The 15,442-nt window shown below is 38.1% G+C and overlaps 1 protein-coding gene and 1 long non-coding RNA gene across 6 annotated transcripts in view; one reads left to right on the top strand and one right to left on the bottom strand.

The window, feature by feature from the left end:
• The window catches only part of LOC127430205 (SH2B adapter protein 3-like), a 77,726-nt gene that overhangs the window by 33,670 nt on the left and 28,614 nt on the right, over positions 1-15,442 (bottom strand). The gene's annotated exons all lie outside the window — the stretch shown is intronic.
• LOC127430710 (uncharacterized) lies at positions 4,547-8,634 on the top strand. Its single transcript, XR_007895479.1, has 3 exons — positions 4,547-4,779; positions 5,249-5,282; positions 7,689-8,634. It is a non-coding gene; the product is annotated as an uncharacterized LOC127430710 (long non-coding RNA).

The raw sequence follows: 15,442 nt of genomic DNA on the forward strand, positions 1-15,442 counted from the left end.
TTTTTTCCTCCCCTTTTCTCCCCAATTTGGCATGCCCAATTCCCAACGCACTCTAAGTTCTTGTGGTGGCGTAGTGACTCGCCTCAATCCAGGTGGCGGAGGACGAATCTCAGTTGCCTCCATGTCTGAGACAGTCAATCTGCACATCTCATCACGTGGCTTGTTGAGCGCGTTACCGCGGAGATGTAGCGCGTGTGGAGGCCCACGCTATTCTCCGCAGCATCCATGCACAACTCACCACGTGCCCCACCGAGAGTGTGAACCACACATTATAGCGACCACGAGGAGGTTACCCAATGTGACTCTACCCTCCCCAGCAACCGGGCCAATTTGGTTGCTTAGGAGACCTGGCTGGAGTCACTCAGCATGCCCTGGATTCGAACTCGCGACTCCAGGGGTGGTAGTCAGCGTCAATTCTCGCTGAGCTACCCAGGCCCCCAGCTTCTCTTTTCTTAAACAACCATGTCAGAAGACATATTCCGTGGTCGTGAAAAGAAGGACAATGCCAAGATTCATCGGGCTCATATTACAAAAGAGTGGTTCAGGGAGCATGAGGAATCATTTTCACCCATGAATTGGCCACCACAGAGTCCTGACCTTAACCCCATTGAAAGTCTTTGGGATGTGCTGGAGAAGACTTTACGGAGTGGTTCGACTCTCCCGTCATCAATACAAGATCTCGACCAAAAAATAATGCAACTCTGGATGGAAATAAATGTTGTGTTGTTGCATAAGGTTGTCGAAACAATGCCACGTCAAATGCGTGGCATAATCAAAGCTAAAGGCGATCCAATGAAATATTAGAGTATGCAAAAAAAATTTGGGCCAGGCGGTGTATATAACAAATAACATATATTGCAATTAATACATGATATTTGTAAACAATTATTAAAAATAATTTTATTTTAGATAGATGGGGAGGGAAAGTCACTGAAATAGGTGTGCAGGGCGTCAAAAATAGAAATGGGTTGTCTGTAAATTGTAGTTTCAGTACAGACAGCCTTGTTGATTATAATAGACCTTAGTCAGGGTGCCATCTATTTAACTGTTATATATACACTCACTGACACTATGGTCCTAATAAAGTTCCCGATGTGGTCTTCTGCTGTTGTAGTCCATACGCCTCAAGGATCGACGTGTTGTGCATTTTGAGATGCTATTCTGCTCGCTACAATTGTACAGAGTGGTTATCTGAGTTACCATTGCATTTCTATCAGCTCGAACCAGACTGGCCATTCTCCGCTGACCTCTCTCATCAACAAGGCATTTCTATCCACAGAACAGCCGCTCACTGGATGTTTTTTGTTATGCGGCTCAAATTCTCTGGCCATATTTGGCCCTGTTTGTCAGAGATCGGAATATTTACGCCTCGCTCTACATAATGCGAATGGTTTGCTAGGCTGTGTAGTATGTTGTTTGTCTTTTTTCTGACACGACTCTTAAATGCATTTCCTGCCACTCCAAGTCCAGCCAACTTGAATGCATAATAACAGCAGATAGTCCATGTGGACATGCAGGAGTTCACAGCACACATCACAGTCTATTCGTTATTCACTTAATTCTTTTAAAGTGTTTAATATTGTGTCAAGATTTCTCGGTTCATCTCCATGTAAAAATTGCTTAATTTCAGGTCACAGATGTTCTTTGGCGTCACCGCATAAAGCTTGGATTAATTTATCAAAGTGTTCACATGTGTTTGTGTGTGCAATTTAATACACCACAAGAAACAGCTTTATACCTCCACTTACTAATCGCTACTTTTGCTTTTACTCACATTCTCATAACTACCTTCCAAAATGAGTCACATTATGAAATCACCAATAACAATAGGAAAGAAATCTAGAAATGACAAGCCGCTAACAACATGAAATGAAAGCTGCATCTGTGAGGTTTTGTGAGAATGCAAGATTGCGAAGCAGACTTGTTACAATTTAGGCCTATTTTAAGAAAAACAATATTTAGATCTAGGGTTGGGCAATAGGACGATGTAATCATATATCGACGATATTTGATAAATATACCCGTCACTGTTGGGACCTGAAAAATGCTCGAAGCGACACATGACAAGAAATGCTGAAGAGGACAACAATGGACAAGATGTGGAATAATGTTTTAAGATACAGGAAATTAAATTTGGCTTTCTCATTTAATTAATCAAAAACTAATATAGAAAAACACCTATTATCAAAATACTGTTTTATAATGTGTTCATGAATGAATGAATAGCGTCATGGCACTCTAACATATTACCCTTGCAGGCTCACTATTGGCTGATTCCGTGGTTAAGGGGGGCCATTTTGAGTAGACATCACTGTAGTCCTTATTTCACAACACTTCAGCAGAATCAGGCTAAAGGCCAAAGTATTCTTCGGCAGTGCTGCATTGCTGTATGTGTGACACAAATTGTGTAATCAGCACAGCCGCGTGGCTTGACCACGCACCACCTAGATTTTCTTGACTCCTCTGCACATGCGCTGGCCATTGACTGTACTAAGAGAGTCACAAAGCAGCTGTAGTGTGCATGCATCGAACGCGTTCGTATTCGCTCGTGGTCAGAAAAGTATACTCACAAAGGCAACGCAGTCGGCCAGGTGCGATCCTATCCGGAACACACAAAAACGAAGTATACCTGGGCCTCTAGACTTTGCAGAAAGTTGATTCTTTATAAAAAGCTCTTACATAAGTCCTACTTTTTGCCAATAATTTTTTGACACTCAAGTCAAAGCTTAAGACTATTCTTTAGAGCATTTCTGAAAAGCGTTATTCCCATTTGTTTCTTCCATGGGGATTTCATGAAATCCTTCACAGAAGAGTTCAAAGCCAATAACCAAACCAACCAGCTCAGAGGTGAATCACAGCATTACAAAAGTTGATTTAAAGAAAAAAAGAATGTAAAAATCTGACAAAGGTACAAGACTGTGCACTTATCGTTTTTCATGTGGGCTTGAACCACAATCCTATGAAACATTGCGAATGACGATATATACAAATATCATTAAAATTAAATTTGCCTGATGGAGAAAATGAATGGGATTTTTACTTCCAGAACCAAACTGTTGCACTATATTCCATTTAGGATTGCAGAAGTGACACACTCCACCTTTAATGTCTTAATTAACCTCTGTAATTTTTTTATAAATGTAATGTTTCTTTATATCTAAAGACACCTCGAGGAGGTCTGCATTTGCTTATTTCCTCATATGCATAGCATGACCTTTTAAAATACACACAAACACACGCATTTGCACACTAAATGCTGACCCTTTCCTAGGTCAGCATGGTTTTTACATCTCTCTGGTTTTCACTGGCTTTATTTTTACACTTCCTCATTTCTTTAACTCCCTCTCCCTCCCTGACTGCTGCATGCTGCTAAAATAGAGTGTCAATCACTCTGACCTTTACTGCTGCTCTTGAAAGCCCTACCGCAGCTTTACACGGTACTGAGAAAATACACATGAAAGAAAGACACAGCGATAGAGGGGGAGAGAGGGAGAGGCGCAGAGGAAAGAAAAAAAGTGAATTTCCTGCATCAGTCAAAACCTCCAGATGATGGACAAATATTTTCTTTTGAATATATAAAGTTGGTTTTCTAATTGCAGCAGCTTGACAACCACTTGTTATTGCAGCATTGCTGTGTACGGTTTTGTCGCATTTAATGCACTGCAGCAAAAAAGTACATTAATGCTTGTCATCTATTGACGCTAGTGTTGCTGTGCTGTGCTTGCCATCAACAGCTAGCTTTGCTGTGCTGCTACGATGTTCCAAGTATGTCTTTGTTGCATTTAATGCACTGCAGAAACAACTGAAAAATGCATTAATGTTCTTCAGCCACTGTTAGTGTAGCTGTTAAGATGTTTCAAGCATGTCATTATTGTATTTAATGCACAGCAGCAAAAAAATAAAATATGCCTTAATGCTTGTCATCTCTGCTAGCTTTGCTGTGCTCTGTTAAAATGTTTCAAAGCATGTCTTCATTGCATTTAATGCACTTCAACAAAAAAAGAAGATTCATGATGTAGAAGCTTGCAAACTTGCCATCTACCACTGCTTTATCACATTTAATGCACTGCATTTAAAAACTGAAAGGTGCATTAATACTTGTTGTCATCAACCACTAGATTGAATGTGCTCTGTTAAAATGTCTTTGTTGCAGTGCATTAAATGCAACAGACATTTTAAAAACTGAAAAGTGCATTAATGCTTACACTGATGCCAGTGGTTCCGCTAGCTTTGCTGTGCACTGTTAAAATGTTTTAAAGCATATCGTCATTGCATTAAATGTATTGCAGCAACAAAACAAAACAAAAAAAATGTATTAAAGCTTGTCATCTACAGCTAGCTTTGCTGTCTGTCTTCTGAAGTGATCCAATCGCTTTTGGGTGAGAACAGACCAAAATGCAACTCCCTTTTCACTACAAATCTTGACATCTGCAGTATCCTTGGCAATCATGTTTTCAAGTTTGATTAATTTTTTGTTACCATCGAGCTTGAAATCATGATCGCCAAGGAGACTGCAGATGTCAAGACGTACAGAGAAAAAGGAGTTACATTTTAGTCTGTTCTCACCCAAACCCAATTAGATCTCTTCAGAAGACATGGATTAAACCACTGGAGTCTTATGGATTACTTTTATGCTGCCTTTATGTGCTTTTTGAAGCTTCAAAATGTTGGTCACCATTCGCTTGCACTATATGGACCTACAGAACTGAGATATTCTTCAAAAAATTCTTCATTTGTGCTCAGCAGAAGAAAGTCATACAAATATGGGATGGCATGAGGGTGAGTAAATGAGAGAATTTTCATTTTTTGGTGAACTATTCCTTTAATGCTTGTCCACTATCGCTAGCTTTGCTGTGCAGTCAAGCATGTGTTTAATGCATTGCACTGCAAAAAAAAAAAAAAAAAAAAGGTCCATTAATATTTTTTTTCACTCTATTCTTAATTCATTCTCTCTTGCTGCTAAATAAAAATGCTTTAGTGGTTTGTCTGTGGCTTCAAGGTAAAACAAAAACAAAAAACTACTCATCTGTTGCAGTAATGACATGTTGAAAAACTTGCCCTCAGAATACAGTGTTAACATTAGAAAGAGTTTTATTGGCATGATCACTTTAAATATGAAAGCAATTTAGCTTGCTGGAAAGTGTGAGTCGTCACAATGACACAACACAGTACAATACATATACACCCTTGATAAAACCCAGAGAATACACACAAACAGCTACTCATATTCAACTTCATATTCACACAGGTCGAGCGAGCATCCTGTTTACGGACTAGAGAAGGTGAACCACAGCACCTACACGCACACAAAGAGAGAGAAAGAGAGAAAGAGAGAGAAAGAGAGAGAGAGAGAGAAATGGAGGGGAAGCAAGCGGTGCTTTCCATGGGTAGCTCAGTGAGGTCAGGTATACCAGCTCAGTGGTTGCAGGTTTTAACAAAGAGAGCTGCAACAATGCCAACACATGCTCACAATATAGAATGCTTATAATCCAATGCCCCCACATCTACACCACTAGAATTTGAGGGACTCTATTCTTGAGGGAATTCACTAGAAATGATAAGCGGTAATTTCTACTTATTTATTTTTGCAACTAGTATACTGCCACCCCTAAAACCATTATTCAATAATGCTGTCTACATTGAAAATGTGAAACTACAATACTCTCACTACAATCATAACATTAAAAGAAAGCCCTCAACAATGCATTCGCCAGGGGCCTGGGTAGCTCAGTGGTAAAAGACACTGGCTACCACCCCTGGAGTTAGCTAGTTCGAATCCCAGGGCGTGCTGAGTACTCCAGCCAGGTCTCCTAACCAACCAAATTGGCCCGGTTGCTAGGGAGGGTAGAGTCACATGGGGTAACCTCCTCATGATCGCTATAATGTGGTTTGTTCTCGGTGGGGCGCGTGGTGAGTTGAGCGTGGATGCCGCAGTGGGTGGCGTGAAGCCTCCACACGCGCTATGTCTCCATGGCAACACGCTCAACAAGCCACGTGATAAGATGCGCGGGTTGACGATCTCAGACGCAGAGGCAACTGGGATTCGTCCTCCGCCACCCGGACTGAGGCGAATCACTACATGACCACAAGGACTTAAAAGCACATTAGGAATTGGCCATTCCAAAATGCATTCGCCAGTGGTTCTCAACCAAACTTCCATGGGGGCCTCAATATGACTTAAAATGTTTTGAAATAAGTTAATAAGCTATGATATCATAATCAAACTGGCTTTAAAGGGGTCATAAAAGGCAACTCTTTATAATTGTATTATCTTCCCTGCAGTCCACTGATAATGTTATAAAAAATATTTGCACCAAAATATATGAATATACAGTTTGTAATATATGATAATTTTCCACCCTGTTTTTGTCCCTCAATCTGAAACGCTCAGTTTTGGCCTACACACCTCCTTAAATGCCCACTGTTGTGATTGGCTAAGATCATGCAGCCCCTCAAATTCAGCCACATTTTAAACTTAATCGGAAGAGAATGAACAAGCCCTCAACCTTATAAAACTAAATTTCAGGGTTTACAGATAACGCACATCCAACACATTGCATTCTAATATATTAAACTGTTCATCTCAAGCACAGCTGTTAACACTCAGCACCATAAACAATCAATCAGTCATGACATTTGAAATATTCATGAATGTAACGGTTTACTTATGTTTTTGATCAGGTCCAGGTGTTTTTAACTGCCCCATCCTTCAATAACAATTCCTTTGCAAAGCTTGAATCGCATTATGACTGGTTCACAAATAATCCATGCTAATATGAGCCGAAAAAAACGCAACCACATAGTCCAAAGCATGGTGAAATGAACACACACATAGGCGCACTAAGGCGCACATCGCTGGAAACACATTGAAACAGTCAAAGACGTCCATCAAGTTTATGTTTACATATACCAACAATTAAAAATAATGCAGATGTGCGAAAGAACACGCATGATGCGTTTGTGCTCAAAACAACAAGAGGCAGCAGCTGAATGAAAGAGAATTGCTTTTCCCTCTCAGAGTTGTAACTTGATACCATGTCTTTTAAAAGTGGCGAGATACATGGCAGCAGTCAAAAAGAGTCTGTGTAGCTCATGTTTATATACAAAATAATTCAAAATGGTCCAGATGGTTCCCCTTTGGTGTTCAGGAATAGTTAGCCACACAAGCCCTGCTTTCTCGAACTGAGCGCCAGTGGGCGGGGCCAAAGGTGCGATGATGAATGTTGTGGGATGTGTAAATACAAATGAGCAATGTGTGATGACATCATGAACAGACAGATTTCAAAACGAGACGTTTCAGCAGGGTGGTAACTATAAATGTTCTTTTTAGACTGAGGAGGAAGTTGAGTTCTGAAATTTACGGTATGTTTTTATAGTACAGTTTAGTGTTGTCAAAAGTACCGGTACTTTGGTACCAAGTTGGTACTCAAATAAAAAAAGATGTAAAGATACCAGTAATTCTACAGTACCGGTGGTACCAAGCACCCACTTAATTCAGTACCCGCACACTGTCTTACTGACATCTTTCTGTGGTATTGAAATTGGTATCGATTTCACTGGTATCAGTACAGACTACTGAAACTTTGGTACCGTAACAATGCTAGTACAGTTATCTCTTACGTCTAAATATCAAGGATATTTGATTCTCCATTTCATGAAATGCTAAATGCTTCATCTTTTTGTTTCAGCTGCTCCCGTTAGGTCTGGATATTTGACTTGGCACAGGTTTTACTCCGGATGCCCTTCCTGACGCAACCCCAGTGGCTGACACTCACTCACACCTACGGTGCAATTTTAGAGTCTCCAATTCACTTAACCTGCATGTTTTTCGACTTGTGGGGGAAACCAGAGCGAACACAGGGAGAACATGCAAACTCCCCACAGAAAAGCCCAGCTGAGCCGGGACTCAAACCTGGGACCTTCTTGCTGTGAGGCGACAGTGCTAACCACTGAGCCACCGTGCCAACCCAAAACAATTCATACAAATCATTACAGTAGAAGAACAAGAGGAAATATTTTGAATATTGTCTTGGACAATGGGGGGCCTTGGCTTCAAAAAGGTTGAGAACCACTGGCAAACTAAAACACTCCCGTTATAATCAACGTAGCAGTGCACACTTCAATTGCAATGTGACCTGACAAAACTAGAACACTTGCATTACAATCAACAAAGCTGTCTACACTGCAAGCGCAACACAACAAAACTAGATCACTTGTATTATATCAACGAAGCCATCTACACATTTCGCGTTTGCAGTGTAGACATCTATCTTCGTAGATCAAAATAAGAGCATAAATAAAATAATTCTAGCTAGTTGTGGTGTCAAAGCTTGCAGTGTAGACTGGAACTAGAAACAGCTGTGAGCCAACAGCAAAACAGACGCAGACAAACACACACAAACACGCTGCCAGCAAACACTTTTGCTATGCAAATTTAAGGGCGGTGGCGTGCTTTCCGCATGAAAACACACGTAAAAACCACGCTGTGGGACATAAACACCATGTGTTCACTCTGAGGGACTAAAAACGAAAACAAAAGTAGCGAGAATCATCTGTCAGGTACTAGGCCTCTCTTAGGGTCAGAGATCGATTGTCTTTATATTGGGAATGATAAAATATTAAATTAAACATACATACATACATACATACATACATACATATATATATATATATATATATATATATATATATATAAATATTAAATTAAATATATATTATATATAAATATATATATATATAATGTATGTATATATATATATATATATATATATATACATACATTATATATATATATTTATATATAATATATATTTAATTTAATATTTTATATATATATATATATATATATATATACACACTATGTGTGTGTGTGTGTGTATATATATATATATATATATATATATATATATATATATATATATATATATATATAAACATGATTGCATGCTACTTGATACATAACACAGGCATTACGGGGTTGTGCTATGTAATAGCAGGTGACACTGCAAGTCAATATATTCAAGAGGGACTTTTTCACACTCACCACTTTGTTTGTCATCGGAGCATACAGTTCTCAAATGTATTGGGTGAATGATTTTTACACAAACACATACAAAATGATGAGAAACATGCAACGCACACAATGAATCTCATTTAAGTCCAAATGTTGCTTACATGGAGCAACTGATTTTATTTGTGAGGCTTTATATAGCAATGTGTTGTCTACACTTGTGTAAAACCTGTAATGATGGCAGATATGTTTTACTATTGATGATTGAACTGCATTAAAACATGTATAAAGCAACAGGCCACACACAGAACAAACTTATCAAAACATGCCAGTAGGTTAATGACACCATGATGTGGAAAAACACTCAATTATTATACACCCAACAATGGGCTCAGATATTCAAAACAAATTTTTTTTTTATAAATTATATATATATATATATATATATTTTTATTTTTTTAATTTTTATTTTCTATTGTTTATAATGTCCAAATATTTAGGACTCATTGGAAGCGGTAATGTTTAATCTACACTGATTTTATCAGTAGTTATTTAATTTTTCATAACTACTCTAAAACATACTGTATGGTGGTGGGCTTCATGAATCTACTATTTTAAATGAAGCATTGCCAAATGACAATTTGGGCTTGAATGGACTAAATGATAAAAGTTTGACAAATAACAAATTATATTTGTGCTTTTGTTCTAAACCAATTGAAATAAAAAAACGGTCATTTTCATGTGAACTAGTGCACAGTCTGCAGGAATGTGTGTGTGTGTTTGTGTGTGTGTGTGTGTGCATGTACCAGTACATCTTTGTAAATGCATGATCAGTGTGTATGCATTTGTGCATCTATCTGTTTGTGATATAATTCTTGGTTTTAAATTGACAAGTGTTATGCTTTCGGGGAAACAGGGACATATCTGATTTTGCTAAGAGTGATGACAGTGGCCTACTTATCAGACTGCAGATTCTCATATTGATATAAAGGATTACGAGGTCAGAGCTTTGTATCTTGTTCACATAAAGCTATGAAACTTAAGTCAGATTTTCAGTCAAGTTTCAGATGATTTCTTCAAAAGACAAGTGGAAAATAAATGAGGGCAAGTATACAAAGTGCAACGAGGTTTTGCAAGTACAAATCCCATTCATTTTGTCCACAGATAAATTGCTTATTTTATTTTGTTTTTTAACAAAAATGTCAACTTAATAAAATACAAATAAAAAGTGTGAAATAGCCAAACTTCTGGAGAAGATCCACTGATCAGAGAAGTCGCATGTTACCTTAGAAACGAAAATTGTGGTAAATATGCTCAGCAGCGAATGGCAACTATCAGCACTACGAATGTTAGAGTCTCTCTACACTCTCAAATTACTTATAGCTATATAAGTATATAAAGATATTTGTATATATCTGAATATTTTGCAATAAACTTAACATTTTGAACAATTTATAATCAATATAACTATTAGTCAATAATTTGTACCATCGTTTTTTAACTGATCATTAACGTCATTCACAATGATTCATGGGATTGTAGTTCGTTCCCTTAAGATGAAAAAAATACGCCAAGTACACAGTTTTGTACCTTTGTCTTTTCAATCAACGTTTGTAATGTTGTGATTCACCTCAGAGCTGGTTGTTTTGGTTCATAGCTTGGAACTCTTCGATGAAGAATAAGGGCTCTATTTTCGTAACTAGGCTAGGCGCAGTGCATCGCGCAATTGCTGTGCGCTATATTTTATCCAATATCCGTGAGAGTGCAAATTTGAAGAGCAATTTTCGTGCCAGCACACAACGCAAGTGGGCATGTTTGTGCTATCTGTAGGTGTATAAGTGCAAACTGTGGGTGCATTGTACATATAATGAAGTTGCGCAAAGCACAATTTGCTATTTTCCTGAGAAATAGGTAATTGTGCTAAGACGTCTGAGAAGCACATCTCCTCTCTCGTTAATGTGTGCTCAACCAAAACATCTCTTGTGAGACGCCCGTTGAAGTGCCGCCATTCTTAAAGAGGCAGTAGCTTTTTAGCGCTTTTTCTACACACCATTGTAAACTCAAAGTAAATACTTGTAAACAGTACAAATTATGCTTATAAACAAAATGTGCAACAAATGTGTAAGTATATAAATATTTAAAAGAGCAATCATTCATACATTGTGACATATTTTAAACACTAAATATTAACAAATTAAAAAAATATGCTCCTTCAGCATATGTGCAGGGGGGTTGATAAAACCAATGCAAAGACCTGCCCCATAAACCTAAAGTTTTTTTTTTTTCATAGTAGTACTTTAATGTTAGATGCAGAATTCAATTTTCATTTTTTAAGTTCCAACCTTGCGAATATTTTGTGTTTGTGTTTATTATACTAATTACTTTTGATGTTTTCAAATGCATTATGCTTACATGTCATGTCAAACGTCCGACAAATAAAAACAAAAATGTACTAGTCAATGGCGATTATTTCTCCATTGTGTCCATAGAGTGAGTGCTGTTGCATTGAATGTTGTTATAAGGTTTATAAGGTTTAAATGACTCTGGATGTAGTTGTGTGAGCATGTGTGTATAAGGTCAACATGAAGCTCTAACATGCTCCAGATGGGAGGATGCGGTTTTTTAGAATTAGAAATATTTTCCATAGCACAGGCTACAATTGTTGTAGAGCAAATAATACTAGAAAAACAAGACCTTTATTACAACTGAAGTAGGAAGGGGCCTTAAAAATTAATTACAATATATATATATATATATATATATACATACACACACACACACACACACAGTACTGCACCTAAGAGGTTTCACAAAAACCTAAGATGGTTATTTATATCTTCAACTTTAGTGTTTCAATAGGAAATATCAATTTTAGACTCCCAAACTTCCCTTTTCCAAATATAATAGATTAGAATAGAAGAACAGGGAGCCCTGCAACAGATGTCATGGCCCCCACAAAGCCCCCACTGAACATCGAGTCAGTCTGGGATTACATGAAGAGACAGAAGCAACTGAGACAGCCTAAATAGATAGAAGAACTGTGGCGAATTCTCCAAGAAGCTTGGAACATCCTATCTGCCACCAACCAAGAAAAACTGGTCCAGGTGTACCTAGGAGAATTGGTGGTGTTTTGAAGACACAGTTGGTCACACCAAATATTGATTTAGCTTTTATTATGCTTACTGGACTTTGTATGATGTTAATTGAAAAATGAGAACTATTTATGGCATTATTTTTAGAGACATCCTCACTATGCAACATTTTCCACAAGTGCCTAAAACTTTTGCACAGTGCAATATGTATTTATATAATTTATATCTATCTTTGCTAATTTCAGTTTTGCTTCCTCAACACCTTCAACCAATTACGATTTTTCTCCCAGACATCTAGCACAGATCTTATTTTATGCATGCAAATGGCAAAAACACTTACAAGATCTGACTATCGATGTCAAAATCTCGATTCTGTGCAGTAAGGCCAAAATGTACTTCGGTTTTCCACATGACAGTACATGTTGTGCACAGAGTGCATGACACATTTCGTAGCACAGCGCGCGCAGACTGTCCGGGTGCAGCCTATCTAATCTACACATGCAGACATTCCGTGTCTTTGCGTGTCTTCGGCACATGCGCCTGCCATTGACTGTGTAAAAAAGTATCACAAAGCAGTTGGTAGTGCACATGCGGCGAACACTTCCATATGAGCTTTTAGTCAAAAGAGTAGCCTTTACTTAGAAAGGCTGAGCACACAATCATGTGCGAGACAGAATGGCATGCGGAAAAACAAAGTATACCCTAGTCTTTAGGCCTTGCTGTTTAGATCCAAATACTCTAGCTCTTCTGGTGTCCTATATAGATATCTGTGTGCATCTGCTCTCTGTTCCGAGGTCTCTGAACACACCTCGACCAAATTTGTTCAGACTACAGCAGTTATTTCAGGTCGGTGGTATCTAGTCCCAAGCAAACCACTGTCAATTGAGCATCTTGGTGAACCAGGAGACAAACAACAGATGTGTTTCTCAAGCATTCCAAGCATCTTAAAATACAAATGAGCTAAACAGGAACTATCAAGTCTTGATTAAAATAGTCACTGATTTTGTTTAGCAAAATATACAACTAATACAAAGTTTCATTCTTGAATAATTTCCTATTCACTTCAGTGAGAAGCACTCATGGATGCACAGTGAATCAGACACACACAATCAACGGCTTTTCTTTTGTATGTGTCTACCTGCATTTCTTGCCTTATGTCACTCTGAGATATCTTACAGGTCGCCCGCCACATTGGCGGGTAGATGAGAAAAATTAACCGCCACTGCGTGTGAAATACCCGCATTTGTTGGGTTGGCAGGTGTTTATTTTAAACCCTGATTGTGACTAATGAAAGATGTACAAAATACAGACAAGTAACCCATGTGTCTGAAAGGCCAAAATATTACATCCATACATCATGTGTGTTACGCTATATAAAAATTAAGCAACAACTTACAACGTGCTGTGCTAAGTTGTGAATAAAGTCATGGCTATTTGGCACTGTAAAATATTAAAGACTCATTTTCATTAAAACACTATTTTATTAGGCAAATTCATTTAAAGGACAGTTCACCCAAAAATGCTTTCTACGTAAAGCAGAAGCGTATGCGCCACACCTCCCGCAATCAACCCTGGAAAATTATCCTCCTTTCTTATTGCGGCTGCTAATGTTTCCAGGGCAAGACAACCCTGCCGAGTGCCCCTATTCAGAGTAAAATAATCTGAAATGAATCCATTTGTTTGTACCGCTGCTACATGGTGTTTATAAAGTAACTTAATCCAACCAATAAATGTACTCCCGAACCCATACATTTCTAAAATCTTAAAAAGATAATCCCATTCTACCATATCAAACGCCTTTTTGGCGTCAAGTGAGATGGCAGCGACCGGAGTCTGATCATTCGCTACTGACCACATGATATTGATGAGATGCCTGATGAGCGGCCCCGAATAAACCCCACCTGATCTATGTATAAGAGATGTCATAACCTTGCTTATTCGATTAGCCAAAATTTTTACATCTAGTTGGATCAGGGAGATTGGACAGTAACTTTTAAGAATCAGACTGATCCAGGCTTGTGTCATGGTTGGAGGAAGCTTTCCATTCTTTAATGATTCAGTATAAATTTCTAGCAAAAGTGGAGCCAGTTCTGTAGCATAGGATCTAAAAAAATTCTGCACCAAAACCATCTGGTCCCAGAGCCTTGCCAGTAGGTAGGGACTTAATTACCTTGTCAAGCTCCTCCAAGGTTATCTCAGAATCAAGAGCGTTTTTTTGCTCAGTCTTCAGTTTAGGAAGATCTAATGGTTCCACAAAGTTTCTAATATCTTCATCAGTAGACGAAGACGTGGAACTATAAATTTTAAATCTTTAAAGGCATTATTAATATCAATGGCTGAGGTAAAAATTTCACCACCAGCAGATTTCACTGAGGGAATGGTAGAAAAAGACTCTCTCTGCTTTATATATCTAGCCAAAAGCTTCCCTGCTTTGTCCCCCAACTCAAAGTATGACTGTCTTGCCCTGAATAACCAAAACTCCACTTTCTGCGACAAAATAGTATTATCTATATTTCAATCGGGTCAATTCTCTGAGGCCATCAGATGACATACGGCGCTTCAGCTCTGCCTCTGCACTTTTAATATTTCCTTCCAACTCCACAAGTTCTTGTGCTTTGGATTTTTTGATGAATGAGGCATACTGTATGATCCGACCCCTAAGAACCACCTTAAGTACCTCCCAAGCCACGCCCACAGAGGATACCGAGGACCAGTTGGTCTCCATATAAACACTGATTTCAGTCTTTAAAATTTTTTGGAAATAAGGATTTTGCAAAAGGGATACATTAAGGCACCAACAATATGATTTATTTTTCTCTATATGTGGCAACACCTCTAAACTCACCAGGGTGTGATCCGAGACTAAATTGAGCAATCAACAACAGACGAAATGAGGGATTTGGATATAAAAAAATAAATAAATAAATAAAAAATCTATTCTAGAATAAATCTTATGGACTGATGAAAAAAAAATTTATAGTCTCTACCAGATGTGTTCAAAAGTCTCCAAATATCTGTAAGACCAAGATTTTTACACATCCTGTGAAGCGTCAATGTTGCTCTAGGGGGCTTACACACTTTTGCTTCACTATGATCAAGGACTGAGTCCATCAAAAGATTAAAGTCTCCTCCCAAAATTATATCATGAGGGGTGCCAGCGGATTGCAACATCCCTTCAAGATTTATAAAAAAGCCCTGATCATCAGCGTTAGGTGCGTAAATATTAGCCAAAATCAGACTTTGCCCCTGAATTTCTGCTAAAACAACAATGACTCTTCCTAATTTATCTTTAATCTGTTTGAGACATTTTAATTTTAAATGTTTATTTACAAATATAATG

The sequence above is a fragment of the Myxocyprinus asiaticus genome, chromosome 3, assembly GCF_019703515.2.
Source record: "Myxocyprinus asiaticus isolate MX2 ecotype Aquarium Trade chromosome 3, UBuf_Myxa_2, whole genome shotgun sequence".
NCBI lineage: Eukaryota > Metazoa > Chordata > Actinopteri > Cypriniformes > Catostomidae > Myxocyprinus > Myxocyprinus asiaticus.